This window comes from Motacilla alba, chromosome 9, assembly GCF_015832195.1.
Source record: "Motacilla alba alba isolate MOTALB_02 chromosome 9, Motacilla_alba_V1.0_pri, whole genome shotgun sequence".
NCBI lineage: Eukaryota > Metazoa > Chordata > Aves > Passeriformes > Motacillidae > Motacilla > Motacilla alba.
The window spans coordinates 19,604,405-19,622,789 of NC_052024.1; the positions used below are offsets into that span (position 1 = coordinate 19,604,405).

General features: G+C 39.6%; 1 long non-coding RNA gene across 1 annotated transcript in view; it reads right to left on the reverse strand.

Moving 5' to 3' along the window:
* Window positions 1-7,897: 7,897 nt before the first annotated feature.
* The window catches only part of LOC119704741, a 35,794-nt gene continuing 25,306 nt past the window's right edge, over window positions 7,898-18,385 (reverse strand). Inside the window, exon 3 of the long non-coding RNA XR_005258031.1 lies at window positions 7,898-7,981. This is a non-coding gene — a long non-coding RNA (uncharacterized LOC119704741). The remainder of the gene's footprint in view (window positions 7,982-18,385) is intronic.

Below are 18,385 nucleotides of genomic sequence, written 5' to 3' on the forward strand. Positions count from 1 at the left end.
CTCTACTTTCTACATATCCTTTTATTATTTTTTTCCCTGCAGCACAGATAGCAGGAACATTCCCAATAATCTGCTATTCATCTGTAACAGTTAGAGACTTTAATATCACCATACTACTTTAAATTCTGTTTTTATCCATAACCTTAAAGGAATTTTTACCATAATGAAAACTGAGCAAATTTTGCCATGGAAATCATGAGGGAAAAGAGATGAGGCATTAAATGCAAGCCAATGTACTGAAGGAAGAAAAAATAATAGGTCAGATTTAGAGCCCAATAGACCAACCTGCAGAGTGAGCTGTATAAGCAACCCACACATTACAATTTTTTTTCCATAGCACTGGAAAAAAAGCATTGCCTCCTTACATGAAAAGCATGCATACATTTTCAACAAATCATACCTTGGAATGATCTAGAAAGGGAGGAGGAGAAAGATAACTCAGTTGAACATATTATGGCTATGACAGAGCCTTGGTTTTGCTTTTGATATTATGGTAATAATGGTATTTTCTAATATCTCAAAAGCTGAAGGGATGACCAAATAAATACCCTGCTTCCCAACAGCCTAATGCAGACTTTGGAGGTGGTCACAGTACTGACAATGAATTATCATTTCCTAAGACTCTGTAGAAATATGAACAGTTCAGCTTTTCCTGCCATAAATGGTTAAAATACAAAATTACTGGGAGGGAAGGTGGGGAATTCGTAGAAGCAGAACAAATTCCGAAGCTTATGAAATCACAGCTTAATTTTAATGGAATACAGTCAATGAAATGAACATCATAGAAACGTAACAAACAATGCAGGTTACAAATCTTGTTAGCCCTGAATATGTTACACATTTGTTAAGATGACCTTGGTTTGTGTGACACAAACTGGGCACCAGATGGACAGCTGCCTGAGGGAATTGCTTTTTCTGCCAAATTACCAATATTCAAGTCAATTTTCATACTTACTTTCTTTTGTTCTCTTTCTTACAGATTTGGGCTAGCATAAGTTCTTTGTTATTTTTCATAATCACTTTTCTCCTTGGGCATCCTTATGCTTGTTGGTTTGTTATATTGGTCTCTATCTGTGCAATGATCTGTGTTTCTATGATTTCCATGGATTTATTATTCTTACAAGAATCAGCTTTAGTTCTGCAACTGTCATGCTTCATTTCTGTTAGAAATCTTAAATATCTATATATATTTCTTATGGATTATGAGTCACAGTCCACAAGTATAATTCTGAGCTTATAAAAAAGGAAGTGATGTGTGACATACAAACATGACATATAAAACATTTTTAAAAGATCCTTAGTCTACTTTTATAACCTATAACTGCACTTCTAGCCAAGCACAGCTGCCAAAGGCTGAAATGCTTGGTTTTACCCCTCGCATGGCCAACAACACAATTAAGTGGAAGCAAACGAGTATCTCCCCAAAGCTGACTCAGATTATACAAAAAAAATAAAAAAATAGGGGTCATTTCAGGATTATTCAGAACACAATCAAAGTTCAAACAACATGACAACACAGCCAGTCTGCTGTGAGGTGCTTTATTTGGGGAAAATGGTTTTCTGCACATCCAAGTGGACAGGGTCTACTCAAATGCAGCTCAATTATCTTTTATAAGCTGTGTAAAGCTGGAGGTAAGGAAATTAAAGTTTTCGGAAGAGTCCAGATACGGTATGAAATATGCTTTTCATTTAGGAAAATAAAATCATGTTCACAAAATTAGCACTGAAAAAGATGGCTGAAAAGGCAACAGAAGGTGCAGCCATGCTGAGCAATGTGCACATTTAGTGTGCTCATTTGTTCAGGTGTACAGTAAGAGGAAAGCTCATCACTATGCCAACCCTGGGGCACCTGCCTCGTTCTTCTCAAGGTACTTTGGAATCCTGTTTCTGTGAACAAACTGTGACTCATTGTTTCATTGGAATTTTTATGCCTTTGCTGTATAAAAATACTGATTTCAGTGATTGTTCATACAACAGTCTGAGCTTTTTGAAATCAATCTTTTCTTATAATATCCAATAACAGCTTTTCCCAGCAGGCATATTTAATTTTACCAAATCCCACATCAGCTGAAGCTCATTTCTTTCCACATACAAAGCCCAACAAAGACAAATTTCTTACTTTATGTTCTGATTTATTGAGCCCATAACTCATTTTTGACCAAAGAAGCAAAGCCAGAAGTCAGTCCCTTTTTTTTTTTTTCATTTAATTGACCCCAAAACTTCCTCAGTACTGTAACAGCCAGTCAATAAAACTTGAACTAAACAGTTAATTTGCATTGAGAGCTGAGAAAAAAGTATGTATGCCACCAAAATAAAGCATTTTCAAGCTCCTATGTTTTTGCTGCTTGCATATTTGCAGAGCATTTTGGTGCTGAGATGAACTTCTGCACCTGCTCAGGGACAAGTCTCCAAATGCACTCCTTTTTCTGGGGAGAAAAATACAACTTCACATGATGCTGGGCCTAATGAGGCCGAGCAACCTGCACACAGCACTTGGAGAGTGAACTATAAAACTGGAGAAATCACTGAAAATTAATGTTTGTCTTGAGGCAATAGCTGAGGCAGATATAACCTTGTGTCATTGTGCATCCCAGGTACTGTAGGAACAAAAGGAATCACCTGTCACCATCTCACAGTGCAATGGTTTCCCATCTCTTTCTGCCTTCCCTGCCTTCTGCACCACTGCACAGCCCCAGGGTAAGGCTGCTCAAGCAGGAGCTGGCTTTTCCCCAGGAGAATCCCAGTTTAAAACCCATGCAGAGAGTCTTTGCTCAGTTCATGGCAAAAACAGTCTACAGGGCACAATGCATTTGATAACCAAAAGAAACAAAAATCAGATTATTTTTGCCTCTCCAATAGTCTGTGTTGGATCAGACTGCAGCATTGGTCACCATTTGGTTTCAGAAGGGAAGCAGCTGGAAGGTAGTTAATATTGACAGATTTTTTTTGCAGTAACTTCTCATTTCACAGTTTCTGAGCATGAAATCAAGCCATTCCACAAAATAAAAGATCTGATGATGAAACCCATTTAAAACAACCTTCTGTCTGTTGAAGCAATTGTTGAAGTTAATTAAAATAAAGCACCCAACTTCTGACAGAACAAGATGGTGGCCTCTTGGATTTTGGTTCTAGCATGTGCAAGGAGCAGATTCCAGGGACTGGCTCTGCTGCTTGGATGCAGCAGTCAGTCTCTCACACCAACACGAGGCATAAAGCACCAGGCTTGATGCCCTTATAATGGGATTTAACATGAAAGGAAAGCTCTCAGGTACCTCTGGTTGCTATGAAACCATTGACATTTTCTGTTGGAAAGTAATTTGTCCTCAGTATAGTACTAAATTAGAAAGCAAGTAAATGGTATGTGTGCAATACTGAGGACTCTAATTGCTTTTGAATGCAAGGTAACACCACCTGAGCAGACCAAAAAGCTCAGTGCTGCATTTCCCATAGTCCAACAGCAGCAGTGACTCTGAGATGGCCTCTCTGGGGCAGGAGACCCTGTGCAGTGGAGCTGCCTGCCTGCCACCCACATCCTTTTCCACCAGAAGAGAATCTGGCCCAGAAATTCTTAAGCATCTTCTTGTGAATTATGCAGTAGTCAAACAAAGATTTCAATAAATTTCCAAGCACCCAGCTAGGTGAGATTGGGAGGTTTCTCAGAAATATAATTAAGGAAGATTTTGAAAAAGAAAGGTGAAGGTTGGGAAAGGTCATTTAAGGTCATTGAGGCCAATCATTAACCCAGCACTGCTGGGTTCACCACTAAGCCAAGTCCCAGCAGGCTGACAGGCAAATAAGAGCAGGGAGCTGAGCAGACTCTTCAGATCAGGCAGACCTGCTTCTAGGAGAAGCACAGGGAACCTCATTCCAAGATCACCCCAAAGTTACTACCATCAGCACAAAAATGGCCTTCAAAAAGTGTCTGGAGAGTCCAGCTTGAGTGCAATCCTAACAAAAGATTTCATTTTCACATTCCTCTGGAATAGGCTAATAGCTTCCACTACAATCAGCAGCTCAGGTCACAGACCTGAGAGTAAGAATGATCCTTTCCCCAAATTAGTTACTGGCTGCCTGGGTCTCAGAGCAAAATCAAGTTGTAAAGGTAATCAGGATAAACAAATAGATACCAAGATTTCCTCTGAGCAACAGGGCAGCAAGACGTGTTTGGACATGAAGAACTACACAGCTGAATATTATTGGGTCATAAATATAATAGGACAGCATGATTTTGGAAGTTTTCTTGGGTTTGTATGAATAATAATATAGAATGTTCTTTTGTATTTCTTTCCTTTGTGCACTGAATTTGGTGTGTGTTACCTCCACATGAATAATGCAATCTAGCAAAATTGATGGCACGGTTCTTTTGTTAAAGCAGTTATGAAATGAGAAAACAAAACCTACAAGGAAAAGTTATGAAAAAAACAACATTTCTCCAAGAATAAAAAGATGAAGTTGCCTGACCGTTTACATTTGTCTCCCGTGCCATGAATATTAGATCAGATTCTTTTTATTAATCCATTGATAGTTCTGTAAGGCAGCTCATTTTTGATAAACTCTGCCAGGGCTGCTGTAAATACAAAAAAGATTTATGAATTAATTTTCATACATAAATGACAAAATCTTTTGATACATTTGAAATATGTGCCTTGCAGTGAAAATAGATATATGTGCATGCATAGATATGTATTAATTTAACATTCAGATCAGCTTGTTCTTTTAGAACACAGCTTAATGTCAACTCTGTTTTTCTGGGGGAAAAACAGTAAACTAAAAAGGTAATTGACATTGAGGGCATACTAAAAATGAAAGAGATGGACAATCTGTGATCTGGGAATTGTCCTGGACTAAAGGTGTAGTGGGTTTTATTTCAAAAGCATTTTTGTTTTCAAGTACCAAGGGGTTGTGCAGCCAGTATGCTGTAAAAACACTGATATCTACAGCTCATTACTATTATTATTACTTGAATTGTCTTTATAGATACAAGGCTCAGTCATGAACCTATTAGGCTAAAAATAGCACCAAAAGCATAAGCTCTAAATCAGTCTGCAATTGAAGTGTCCATGTAATTCACCACAGCCCTGAAGATCTGCATAAAGCCAGAAGTACATCTAAGCTCCACATTTCTGTCAGCAGTAAATCCCAGAGCTGGTTCAGCCCCTCCATTTCCATCCTTTGCCAGTGAGACAGGGATTGTGATGGCCCTGCCAGGACTGTCACTGCCAGCACATGCTGGAAGGGCAATGAGCTGAAATCAAATTTTTCATTTCTCATGTACCACAGCAGTGACTTGTGTACCAGGGCATCTGTGCTGACACTGCAGAAGTGTGGCATCCTCCTCCTTCTCTGCATCTTTCAGGCATTTTACAAAGGAAGCTCAGAGTCATTCTTTAGATTCTACAGATGGGAAGGCCAAGGTACAAAAGCATGGAGTGACTTGCTCCAGAAGGATGGATGCCTTGTCTTTTCCACGGATCATTAGTTAATATATTATAACACAAGCTTGCATAGCCCCTTGAAATGAACATTTGTAGGTTCTATAAGTGAAAGATAGAATTAACCAGCTCATTGCTAGACCAAAAATGAGGCAGGGATGATACCTTTGAGGTTCATGGATGATACCCATGAGGTTCAGTTGTGGATCACCTCTTTTGTAATCACTGTACCTGTCTGGCACTGTTGTGTGCTCTGTTTATGGAGCACACACTCTTGCTGTGTCCTCTGTTCTATTTCTGTAAACTCCCTGGAGCAGAGGCTTTTAATTGCAGCACCATCCACAGGCACTTCTGATAAATTCATAAGAATCACAGAGTAAAAAATATGCAATATCCTGTGAGAAGAAATAAAACAGATTGAACCTCATAATCCGCTGAGTGCTTCATCCTCACTGTCTGGGACCAGAATAACTTTCAAAAGCACAGAGGTCAATTTAGCCACCCTTCCTGGTCTGTAGTGTGTCCTCACATTCCCTAGAACCAGGACACACTTTGTGCAGTGAATTATTCTGTTCTGACATTGTTTTGACCTAGTTTTAACATGTCTGTAACTTGTGGCTTGGTACAGGGGGGTCAGGCCAGAGGCCAGCAGGGTAATGGGATTTGTAATTCTGAAGGATCTTGTTCCTTCATATGAAACTGCCTCACAGTGCTCCTGCTTAGCAGCCTGCAGTCATGTACTAGAAAGCCAAGTAATACCTGAGAGTGATGTAAACCAGCTTGGCCTGCACTAAACCTGGGGTTACACTTGATGTAGTAACTCTGCATTGTTTTAAATAACTGCGTAACACCCCTGTCACATCCTACAGAAGATCAGAAATGCTCCTGTACATGAAGATGAGTTAATAGATACACCTAATGAAAACACTTAAATAAGAAAGTCAACACAAAACTGGTAGATGAGGTAAACATTTTTGCAGTCAAATAAAGAGTTTAGATATACCAATTAAAACGTTCTTTTCAACATGTACTGTATATTTTATATCAGCTGTGTCCAGAAGCCAGACTACAAGTCTATCAATAAAGGCATTTGTCATGTGTTTACAAAACACACCCCCCAAGCTTATTTGGATTACATGAATCCTTTTAAGGTTATACAGAAACGTGGCGTCTGCAGGCAGACATGTTGACAATCCATGTCCAGGAGCATTAAAAATAAATAAGCAAGGGAAAAGATAAGTATAGAGAAGGATTTTGTATGTCCCAGTTAATGCAGCATGTCAGGGAGCTGATCTGTCCTCCACCAGCCCACAGAGTAAGCCATATATTATTTCTTAGTAGTAAGAGAGACAAGTATTTCATTATGACTCTTCATTATAGTCTCAGAGAGAGTTTGCCAACTGTGCATCACATTCTTTCACTCTGAAATATATTGGCTTAAATTCCTTTAGTTGTAAAGCATGCTTATTGACACTATATTTCTTCTGTTTATTTACCTCATTACTCACTTATGTTACTTTTCTCATGTTAGTCTGACTTATACTGATAATTTAACTGTAAAATTGTACAAGCTATTCATGTCAAGACCTGTTCTTGTAGTTGCTTGCCAAAACTGAGTAAGAAACTCTTAGCTCAAACCAAAATATTCCATAATGGAAAAGACATGAAAAGCTCATAGAGTATATGTTAGCTTAATTGCCAGCCAAGATGGTGGGGCTTGCAAAGTCCTAACCTCTTTAAACAGACATCAATAAAGAAAAGAAATAAATACATACAATAAGTAATGAAATACACACTGATAAATCTTATTTTGTGTTATCAGAAAAAAATTTACAGTTCTATGAAAGAAAAAAATGGAAATAAATAGGAAAGCTATATGAAATTAAAAATAATTTGAATAAATCTTACTTCCTTATTTTCCTAACATGCAACTATTTCTGTTGGCAGCTGACCAAGGAACCAGGCACATATTTTTTGTTGATGTCAATAAAACTACTTGGGCTAAATTCTGGTTTAGTTCAGGTCAGAATGTGGCTCACCATCAACTTCAGCAGGGCTCCAACAATCTATTTCCCAGGTGACTAAATTCAACATGGGCAGTACTCTTAGGACATTGTATTACCTGCAAGCAGAGTCTGAGAGATGGAAGAGGTAAAAGAAAAGCCCTAATGAGGTTTGAGCAGGGTGGGCTTCCCCTGCACCTCACTTAAGGAAGCAGTTTAATTCTTGTTTCACACAAAAAAGCACATTGGTGAATTACAAAATGCATCTCTCCTGCCAGTGTTCACAATGTTATTTTGCTGCTCAAGGAGCTCTAAAAGGAGCACAGAGCTAGAAGGGGCTGGGAGAGCTGGAACACTTCTATTAACCTATTAACTCACCGCCCCCCAGGCCTTGTTCATCATGGTGCCTATCAAAGTGTCAGTCTTTTCTATTACCTTCCCCTTCAGAAGATGTCTGTCTATCATTGTCATGCTCTTCCAGCAGGATTATCCATCATTTTGGGTGAAGCCAAATCATTCATTTTCATGGCTGTCGCTGTTAGCGAGCTGGGATGGGAAAAAAAAGTGTTTTATTCAACAAAAGATAAATGATGGAATTTCACTCTTAATCATTTTCTTTTATTACTTAATCCAAAAGGTTGGGAGGAGGCTCTGCAGTTTATTATACCACCAGTCACAGGCACCATTATATTTCAGGGTGTAGCAATACGTCCTGCTTTCCAGCAGCTTATAAAACCAGCCATAAACATTAACTCCAGGCAAGAGTTTGTCACACTGCTCTTGATTCAGAGCAGTGGTTGACTCCTGTGGTTAGCACTGGGATATCCCTTCCAGGGCTTTTCTGAGTTAGGCTGAGATAACTGGAACTCACCATGGGTTGGTGTGATGAGCTGCAGCCTTGTGCTGTGGACCAAGGGTGCCCTGCTGGGGATTTCACCAACTCCGATTCTGCCTGAATGGCAGGCCAGAGCTCCTTGATCTAGGCTATTATGATTTCAACTATGTCTTGATTTCTTATCGACAAAATTTTCAAAATTAAATGCTTCAAGCAAAAGAACCCTGTTGCTTAGCCCCATCAGCCTCAGCCATTAAACAAGATGGATAGAATAATACAAGGGGAACCTTCTGGAAGTTTGGAGATAATTTTTTTTGACTGTTCACTGCCCTATCACAGTTTTCATTATCCACATAGCTACCAAAGTTATCAGAAGAATTTGTACTGAAATATGTAGATATTCCAGAAAATGTATTAAATAAGGCACACAGCCCAAGCACCCTATTCCATTTTAACGTCCTGCAGAAGTCGGTCTCAAATCTTGCTAATGTACAAATTAAGGGACTTATGTAAAGCAAAATTAAGAGTCTCTGCTTTTGGCTTACTCCATGTTGAATAAATCCTCATCAGTTCTCTCTTTTTTTAATGTGAATCTTTATATTGACTCTCCAGTCACAGGAAACTAAGATCCTATTGCCCCTATTCCTTCACAAATAACCACTAAGTTTACATATTCTGTTTCCTACCTCTGCCTTGGCTGCCTATTATTATTATTATTATTATTATTGTTATTGTTATTGTTATTATTATTATTATTATTACAGGTTTTAGAAACTCAGTGCCTCTGAGATAACTTCTGCAATTTTAGATTTGGTAAAAACTGGTTGCACGTTCAGAATTTATTAGCCATTGGTAGGCAAGCAGCTTAAAACAGATTAAAACTAGTCGTGGGCAAAATACTCGACCCAAAGTGATAATCGCAGTTGCTGTAATTATGGGAAACAAAGTTTTATATCAAGGAAGAAAACATCAGAGAAATGTGACACAGTAAGGACAAACATCCTAAGCTCAGTCCTGTGAATGCTTGGCAGCAGGACACCCTAGTCCTGGTGAATTTCTTCTTCTTCTATCATGTTCTGATTGAAATGCTAATGAAATAAATGGGGGGAATCACCTTTTCACTCCACTGGGATTTGGATTAGGCCATGGGGAAGAGAAAGAGATACTGGATAAGCCCACATAGTGCCTGGTGTAAGCTCCCCATGTTCCCAGCAAGCTGGGCACCAGAGAGCTCCAGAGCTGAGCCCCGTCAGCAGGGCACTGAGCCCGAGCTGCCAAAGCCTGTGGAAAGGCAGAGTGAATTATCTTAACTCACAACAGCTCTGCTGCAGCCACAAGGCTCCTGGCCAGCTTGGCACTTCAACCAAACAAACATCACATCTGCCTGCTGGAGTGCTCCAACATCTGCCTGAAAAATCCCACGTAAATAAACCCATCCCTGTGCAGTTACAGTCATGGAACATCCCTTACAATTCAAATGTGACTGCACTGCAAAAGCCCCTAAATATTTGTACAGAACTAGAGCTCAAGAAATAATTACTTGGCTAAATCTTGATAGTCTGGAGATGATGTCTCATTACTCTGCAAAGTCAATTGCTCAAGTACTGCTAAAGACAACACTTGAGAAACATTGAGTGTCTTCTCATAATCACACTCCCAAGAGCTGCATTTGTCAGTGCTGTCCATGAGTGGCTCCAGGATAATTGTGCTAACCTAATAAAACCATATGTCAAATCCCACTGAACACTTGAAAATCAACTAGCGCTCTTAAAATGCAAAATGTGTGGGTTTTAAATTAAAACTTGTACTTTTTACCTTCTCAGACTCCCTTCCCTCCCCAAGAATATGTATATTCAATATGATAGATGTTCATTCTATAGCATCATGGAAGGATCTGTAAAGGTTCTCATTATGAAGGTGCTGATTACACAGCCTGTGATCTCAGCATCATGGTCCTTTCACCTTCCTCTCACTGGAGGGTAAGGAGGTTTTTTCCTACAGATATCCACAGGTACCTGAAGGGATTCATCTCATGCTTTTGAACCCAGTGACTGCCATAAATCTCCTGCAGTGCAATTTATTTTCTAGGAGGAAGACAACGACATACTCCCTTTCCTAATTACATATTTAAAATAGATTCTGAGAACATTTGGAATGCTTCCTTTGATTCTTTCAAAAGTCCTCACATTTTCCTTACTTTTGTTTCAGCAATAGCACTCAGTACATAGATCTCAGTAATACCTACACAGTAAAAAAGTTCACCAAAACTACTATCCAGTTTTAGTGCTATCAAGGACAATAAACCTCTGCAGGGGTTAGGCTGGATACACCTCCATTGACTCATCAGGTTAACCATACTCCTGACAAGCAGAACAAAGTGAAGATTCACCTAAATTTTCCAAAATCATTCCCAATCCTGCCTATAAAATCACAATATCCCCATGTCCATCTTCAGGCTGACAATCCCAGACACAGAATTCTACCACAAAGCACTAGGATCTGGTCTGCTTTTAGTTAATTTAGTAACAACATTCATAAGGGTAGCAGTTTGCACCCATTGATATGCAAGAGGAGTGGGAACACTGTGGGATAAATGCTGGGTGAAGAGCTGGTACCTGCACCCATCCTGGCCCACGTGCAGTGTGACCCAGTGCCTGTGCATGGGATTTTCCCACATTTTGGTTCCAGCCTCTGAACACCCAGATCTACCCACCCTACACACACATCACATGCAAAAAAAAGCCATTTTGCTCTTGACCTTTAGCCTCACATTAAAAAAAGAAACAGCAGGTTTTCTAGGAATCTATTTTTCTTGCCAGTTAAGTAAGAGACATTGGACTGTAACTGGGATAAATGTCAGGAAATTTCCCACCAAAACTTTTTGTAAGATCTGTTCAGTTCTCTTTAAAATGTAGGGGGCAAAAATCTCAAGGAAAGCTGCCTTGAGTCAGGGGTATGTGTTTGGAGAACACCAAAGACTCACATTTGGAGGACACCAAGGCTACCTTGCAGTGCTATGATCCTACAGCACCTTGGGAAAATCAACTGCTCATCAAAAAGGAATTCCCATCTGCAGCCACAGCAAAACAGGAAAGTGTTACACTTCGATTTACCCGATACGTCCCACACATATGAAGATCACAGATGGTGAAGTTTCAATCAAATATAGGTGTTCTGGGTATTTGCTGCTACAGAGTAAATAAAAATCATATTAAAGTAGACAAAAGAAGCTGACAAGGAAAGTATTAAACTTAAGCAAACCCAGCAGTGATGATAGAAATGGATGTGGATTCTAAATTTCTGGATTAATTCAGTGGTTCCTATAACCTAAGGAAAAAAAAGGCAATTCATGAATAGCTTCAAAAGACACCATTTCTATAAAGAAAACTCATGGATTTTTAACTGCAGCTCATAAAAAAACAAGGGACTATAGCCATTCACTCAGCTTTTGAAACTGTTGGTTAGAATGAGAGCAGGGATGGGTATGGCCAGAAGGGTCTAATTTAAATAATATTTAAAAGAAATCAAGATTTATTTCCCATAAGTAGAAGAGATGCCTTTCCCTTGTGATGCCTCTTATTCTAAATGCCAATTCAGTCAAGTTCATGAAAAACAGGCAGCTGAACTAGCAAACGTTTTCTTCAGTTATGAGTACAAATTCAGTTGTTCACTGTCAGACATTTAATTACAATTAGAGACACCGAACATCAGTGGAACATAATTTCTCTTTGCCATTCTAAACAGATACAATAAAGGAAGCAGAATCTTCATTTCTCAAATATGCCTGAAACTGAGCTTGTCCCTCATCAAAAAACAGAGACTTGATCCCCTCTCTCACCACCTCCCTCGAAAGGGTTAGAGTAAAAAAACGAAAATCAGACAAAACACTACTCTGAGCCATGAGTCTCATTCTCATGTACTCTGTATGGGTGACACAGGGCATGCATATGGCCCTTTTTAGGGCCTGACAAAACACAACAGCCTCCGTAGGAACTGATGTTCCCATGGATGGGCCTCTGAGAGGGAGAAGGGAATGCTCTTTTCTCCTGCCTTTAATTGTTCAGCTGAGAAGCTGCAAGTGGGACACAGCACCAGCACAAGCAAACTTCCAGTGTTTATGTAAATGAGAGGAGCAGCTATTGAACAGGCTGTAAGGAGTTTATAAGAGCACAATCAGAACAATTAAATGCCTGATGTGGCACGCAGGATGTGGGATCTGTGCACACTCATCAGCACACGCCTGAGCAGCCACGCTCCCTCTTTGACAAATTACCCATCACTGAGCAGTGCCAGAGCTCAACCCACTCGAGCTGATAATGGGGGCTGGCAAAATGTGCCCCAGGGAGTCACCTTCTGAGCAGCCTGGGAAAAAGCTCGATAAAAATTAAGGGAATGGGAAGGATCTCTGCACGAATTTTGTTCCTTCAGCTTCTCCGAAGCAAATTAGAGCTCTTGCTCTCTGCCTTCAAGGGAGTTTTGCTCTTCTGTTTCAAAGTTCCTTTGAGTTAGTCTCAATAGTGGAGTTCTTTGAAGAAGGCTCTAAAACACTGCCCTTTGTAACTGAAAATATAAAGCTGTATATTAAATTATTTTCAACAAGAAACTCAGCTTATCATGGTTTTTTTCCTTCTTAGCACAGTATTCTACTTTCTTGTCAAGAGTATCTGGTTCTATTTCTTTTATTCTGCTCTAAACTATTTAATTTCTATGGTGTTTCTAGACAGTAGCCCTAGTCATATTTTACTGCCATATATTTTTACTACATTGCATAATACTCTACAAAATCACTTTATGCAACTCTTGGGTGTATCTACACATAATACTTAGATTAGGTTTTCCCTCTCATTGTGTATCCTGCCTGCAGCACTGTGCAATGCACAGGGATTGTCAACAGGAGGATTTCCATTGCCTTAACTGAGAGCTGGAGAATGCCTGTTAACTGTTGAATTTGAACTTTGTTTTGGTATTTTGCCCAAGTCTAAAGAATTTAATTTAAAAAACTCAAAATCAAAAACAAACAACAAAAAAAAAACCCCAGCAAATTCCCTCTTCTCTTCAGGTAAAGTGCATTGTTTTATTTTTCTTTAAACACTTTTCTCCATTGTTAATGTACTGATGGCAATGGAGGATTAAAAAAAAAAAAAAATCTCCTTTCCTCCCACCACCCTCCCACTCATTTTATAAACAGGTAGCAACTAATGTAAATTTCTGTCATTTTTCAAATAACAAAGGATAACATCCTAGAGCAGCAAATTCTGGGAACCATTTTGTTTGTTCCAGTTGTGACAGCTCTTGTTTTTAATTTTGGGAACTTCCAGTTTAATAAAGCTTGAGAAACAAGACCTGGTCTTTTTGGTCTTCCTCGAATGCATATCTATAGGTAAATCTGTGAATCTGTATGGATACACTGATGCAATCTGTATGGATACACTTATATTCACATCCATTTATACATTTCTATCCAGGTCTCACACAAATTTTAATTGTTTCCATTGTGATATGACGATTTTTTTTTTAAATTTGTTAAAAGATCAGTAAAAAAAAATTTGCAAAACAGTTTACAGTAGGAGGGGGAAAAAAGCAATAACTACAGCAAACACTTAAGTTGGGACCAGCTTTTCAACAAGTAAAAAAGTGGACTTTTTCAGACTTCTCTGCTACCATAAGTATGACTTACAGCTAAGAATATTTTCTAACTGTCAGATTCCAACCTGTTATTTGTTGCTGTGGAGAATTTTTCTGTCAGCCTCCCTGTCTGCTTTTCAGGGGGTTACTAAAGAAAGGTGGAATGGGAGGTAAGATAGATCCTTACCTTTGTAAAGTAAGTTATTTTTCATAATCCTAAAAATAAAAATTCACCCTAGGACAGACACTGAACTGTCTCCATCTCAGCTGCAGCTGAAAGTTATGGAGTTGTGTACCAGCAGTAGCCTAATACTGCAAATTCACCATTAAAAAAACAAATTCATGGGCTTGAGATGCACAGACCCACAAAAATCCTAATATGCACATTTTTTGGGGTAGCAACAAGCCAGCTGTGCCTGCAGTGACAAAAGCAGATGCAGAAGATGGAGACTAAGGGCAGATCTGCTTCCTGTGTGCAGAAAGGCTGGGTCTCTATCAGAGACACAAGGCAGAAGCAGGAACCAGCTGCAGCCCGAGCTCAGAGCATCATGTCACAGAGTACCGAGGGTATTGGTATGAAGGAATTGTGTGTGAGCTTGGGCTGGTGTGGGAAGAAATGCACAAACACCAGATCTGACAACACACAAGGGCATGGCAGGAGGGAGACGATCAGTAACAGATGGTGGGAGCAGCATGCTGGTGTGTCAGAGCTGAAATGGAGCTGCTGGGCACTGGTAGACAGGAGAGAAAAGGTGTGTCTAGTGGCCTTTGCCTTTTCTTCATCTTCCAGTCAGCCCCTACACTGCACACAGGCTGTTCACAGCAGCACGGCCTTCTGATGGAGCTCAACAGGCAAAAATACTGAGCAACCACCCAACATTAACAGAGAAATGTCCCTGTTGTGACAAAACCCTCACACCACAAACACACAGGCATGCAGAGCCAGGGCACAGGAACCTTTTACACTGGGAGGGACAAGAGGCATCTCCACCAGCAGAGCAGGGCCCTGGGCATGCTCAGCTTCTTGCTTCTAGAAACAGGGACCTCTAAACCCACAAAAGACCTCATTCATGCCTTGCAATCACACAGAGCCAGATGAGGATAACTCACTCCTAACTTCAAGGACTACTGGAGAAGCCAAGGTCACCATGCTGAAAGCAAGATACTGGGGTGAACCCACTGTGATTTACCCTATGAACTCAATAAAAACACTGCTAAGGGGGAAAAATAAAGAATTAAAAATCAAAGCAGTAGGCCTTTAGCAAGCCTTACAGATAGAAAGCAGACTTTCTGTCTACGATTTTGGATAATAACACATCCTCCATCCCCTCCCTCCTTCATTAACCTTTATTCTTTTTTATTAGCAGTCTTGGCACCGTGGTGCTGAGCTGAGCCCAGCAGGCTGCCCAGGCAATGACATTTCAGAGATTGGCAGAGCAGCACAGCCCATGTCAATTTAACACTATCTTGAGTTTTTTAACTTCACAGCAGGAGGAAAACTGGCCTGTTCCTTTGGTACCTTTGAGAGGGAGATGAACAAAAATGGTAGTGGGGGGTGGGAGCATGACAGGGAGACAGGAAACTTAATTAGAAAGAGAAAACAGACTGGAAAAATATACCTCTGACATTTTGATAATCTGGAAAGCAGACATCACATCTCAGGCAAAACATTAGATTATACATTCTTTTCTCTCTAAACTCTATCCTTGTGGAGACTACAGCAAAATAACCTGAAGGTTTTTGGCTGCTGCATCTTCCTCTTTCACTGAACATTAGCAGAGTCCAGGATAGGTTCCTTTAGACATAGATAGGCATAGGACAGGACAGGACTGAAAGAATTCTTCAAATTCATCCCTTCACCCCAAGAGTAAAATGATCATTAAAAGCCATCTTTTACTAGTGTGCCAATATAATGGTTGGTCCATTCTAATGAACCAGCCATGAAAAACACTCACCTGCCCTTCAAATGCAGCTGTCAAACAACCAAGCTCTCTGTATTCAGCTAGAGACAAAAGCTTTGTCAAAAGGCAGTAGGGAAATTAAAAATTTAAGTTCTTGTTTGAGTTTTGACTGCTCTGATAACAACAACAATAGAGTAATAACTATTACAACTGTGTAATATTTATATCATCAAAAGACTTATCTCAGGTGTACAAACTAAACAAATTCCCATGAACAAGCAAGAAATCTGTGGCAAAGTCAAGAATACAGTTTGGATCTCACCAAATTCCAGGAGAGTTTTTTTCTTCAATACTAATGTATAAATGAATAATAACAAATCCTCTGTAGGGATGTGTCCTTTAAAGATTAAATCAGAGCTATTATGACTGAAAATGCAACTGTCAGGATGAGCTGTAGGGGTTGTTGTCAGCAAAATGAAAAATACTAACTATGTTTTAAAATATTAAGTTAATTTGAATTTTCCCTATGTCATATAAACTCACAACAGTAAAAGAAAAAAAAAAGAGAGGGGAGGAAGAAAAAAAGGACAATATTTATCCAGCCAAATGCAGTGATAACTGTAAAATACCTATTTTCCCTCAAGCCTCTGTTTAAGGTTTACCAGATTCTTCTTATGGAGCATGAAGAGCATTTCATGGTGAAGCAAAGATGGAAAACCCAATCAATAGTAAGACCAAAATGGAAAAGGGTGGTGAAAATGTGATGTCAATGTTCTATAAGCATTTAAATAAAAATTATTTTACTATCAACAGACATGAACTTGAAAGATTGAATCTTAAAAGCCATTGACATAAAACAGTGTTCAAAGACTATTAGCCATGCCATTTTCCTAACACATTTGCACTATGAATGAAAAATTCTTACTTTTAAAAGAATTAATTGCGTTGCATTGAATGTTTTCATTTTAATTGATGGTCCAGTAGTATGTCTGGTTTTCCCTTTTCTTTCAAAACAGAATTGCTTAAGCAGACAGAAGTTAAACTCAGCTCTTTTGATTAGCAAAAGCTGTTGCCTCCAGTGTTCACTAATTGCTTTGTTGTAATGCAGAGAAGGAAGCACATTTTTTGCATGTGAGTTCTGGCTCAATTAATCCTTTAAGTGACTTTTCAGTATGTTTTCAGAAAATACTACGGAAATAAGGTATTTTCTTTCTACAGAATTTATACATATTTGATATGTGTTAAATGTTTAGGCCTAAGGAGGGTTTCTGTAGCACTGCTGACCTAGAACTGAGAGAGATCTTGAAAAGATTTTCTCTATGATGCCACACTCCAAAAAGTGTCTTCAAGAAATGAGGCAAAACAAAACCCCAGACTTTGAAAGTAGAGTCCTAGTCAATGGTTACACGTATGTGCCTACATTTATACACAGTGCACAGGTACCATTTTCCAGCTGCTGATATTTATACACAGCACATGGGTACCACATTCCAGCTGCTGAGTGAGAACTGAGACAGGCCCATTGGTGAGACAGAGCTGTCCTTGACTGCTCTGCCATTACCTGCCTTGGGAAAGGAAAAGGGAACTGCTGCTCTGATAAAGTTGTTTGTTATCCTGGGTTGATGCAGCAGGGTGAGATTAAATTATTTTTATTCCTTCTTTATTTCCATGACATTTCAATAGGAATATTCTGCTGTATGAGAAGGAATAACCTCTAAGGTTAGGTGTGAGCTGCTGGCCTGGGAGCAAGCATCTCTGTGCTGAAGAGCCAACATGCACTCAGTGCAAGATCCTATACTGCATAAACCTCTGCTGTGCCTTGTTCTTGGGGGGACAATTTTGGATGTGAACCAGAAAGGTGTTGAAAGGAGCAGGTCTCAATTCTGAACAACCACAGAGCAAGGACTGTAAAGTGTGCTCCACCCATTTACCAGAGGCAACATGACAGAGTGTCTGGATTTCTCCTTACCAGTGGGTATGGAATAAGCTGTTGAATCCTCTGAGTCTCAGCTGGAATTTATCAGGGCAGAGGGCAGACCTGGTCATAAGAATTTTCCACTGTTTTTCCCTGCATAGGAAAGAATAAATAAATACAACACCTCATTGGTTAAACAGTTCATTTGCCAGTAGAAGAGTGAAATGTTCTTTCAGTGATTTTAATCTGCTTGAAAAGTCTGTGTTCATACCAGAACCCTTGAGCTCTCCATTTCCTCTTACCCTTCAATGGATATTTCTTGTTAAGGTTTATTTGCTATTCACCAATAATTTTTCCTTGCATCAGAAAGGATGGCTGCACTTCACCAAACGGGAAATGTGCTTCACAGAGGGACAACAGCTTTCATTCCCATCTCCTCTTTCAAAATCCAGATACAGAAATGCAGAATTGCTTTTCCTGGGGGCTGTCTAACAGTGCAGCAAGGATGTAAATGAAGAGCCACGTTTCTTTATTGTCCTGAACATCCTGAACATGCCAGCTGCAGCTCCATTTTCTGCTCTGATATCCAAATTACAGCCTTGCAGAGGCCATGTTGTTCTAGCACCTCCTCCTCACCTGTGGCCAAAGCAACTCACACCACATTCCAGCAAACT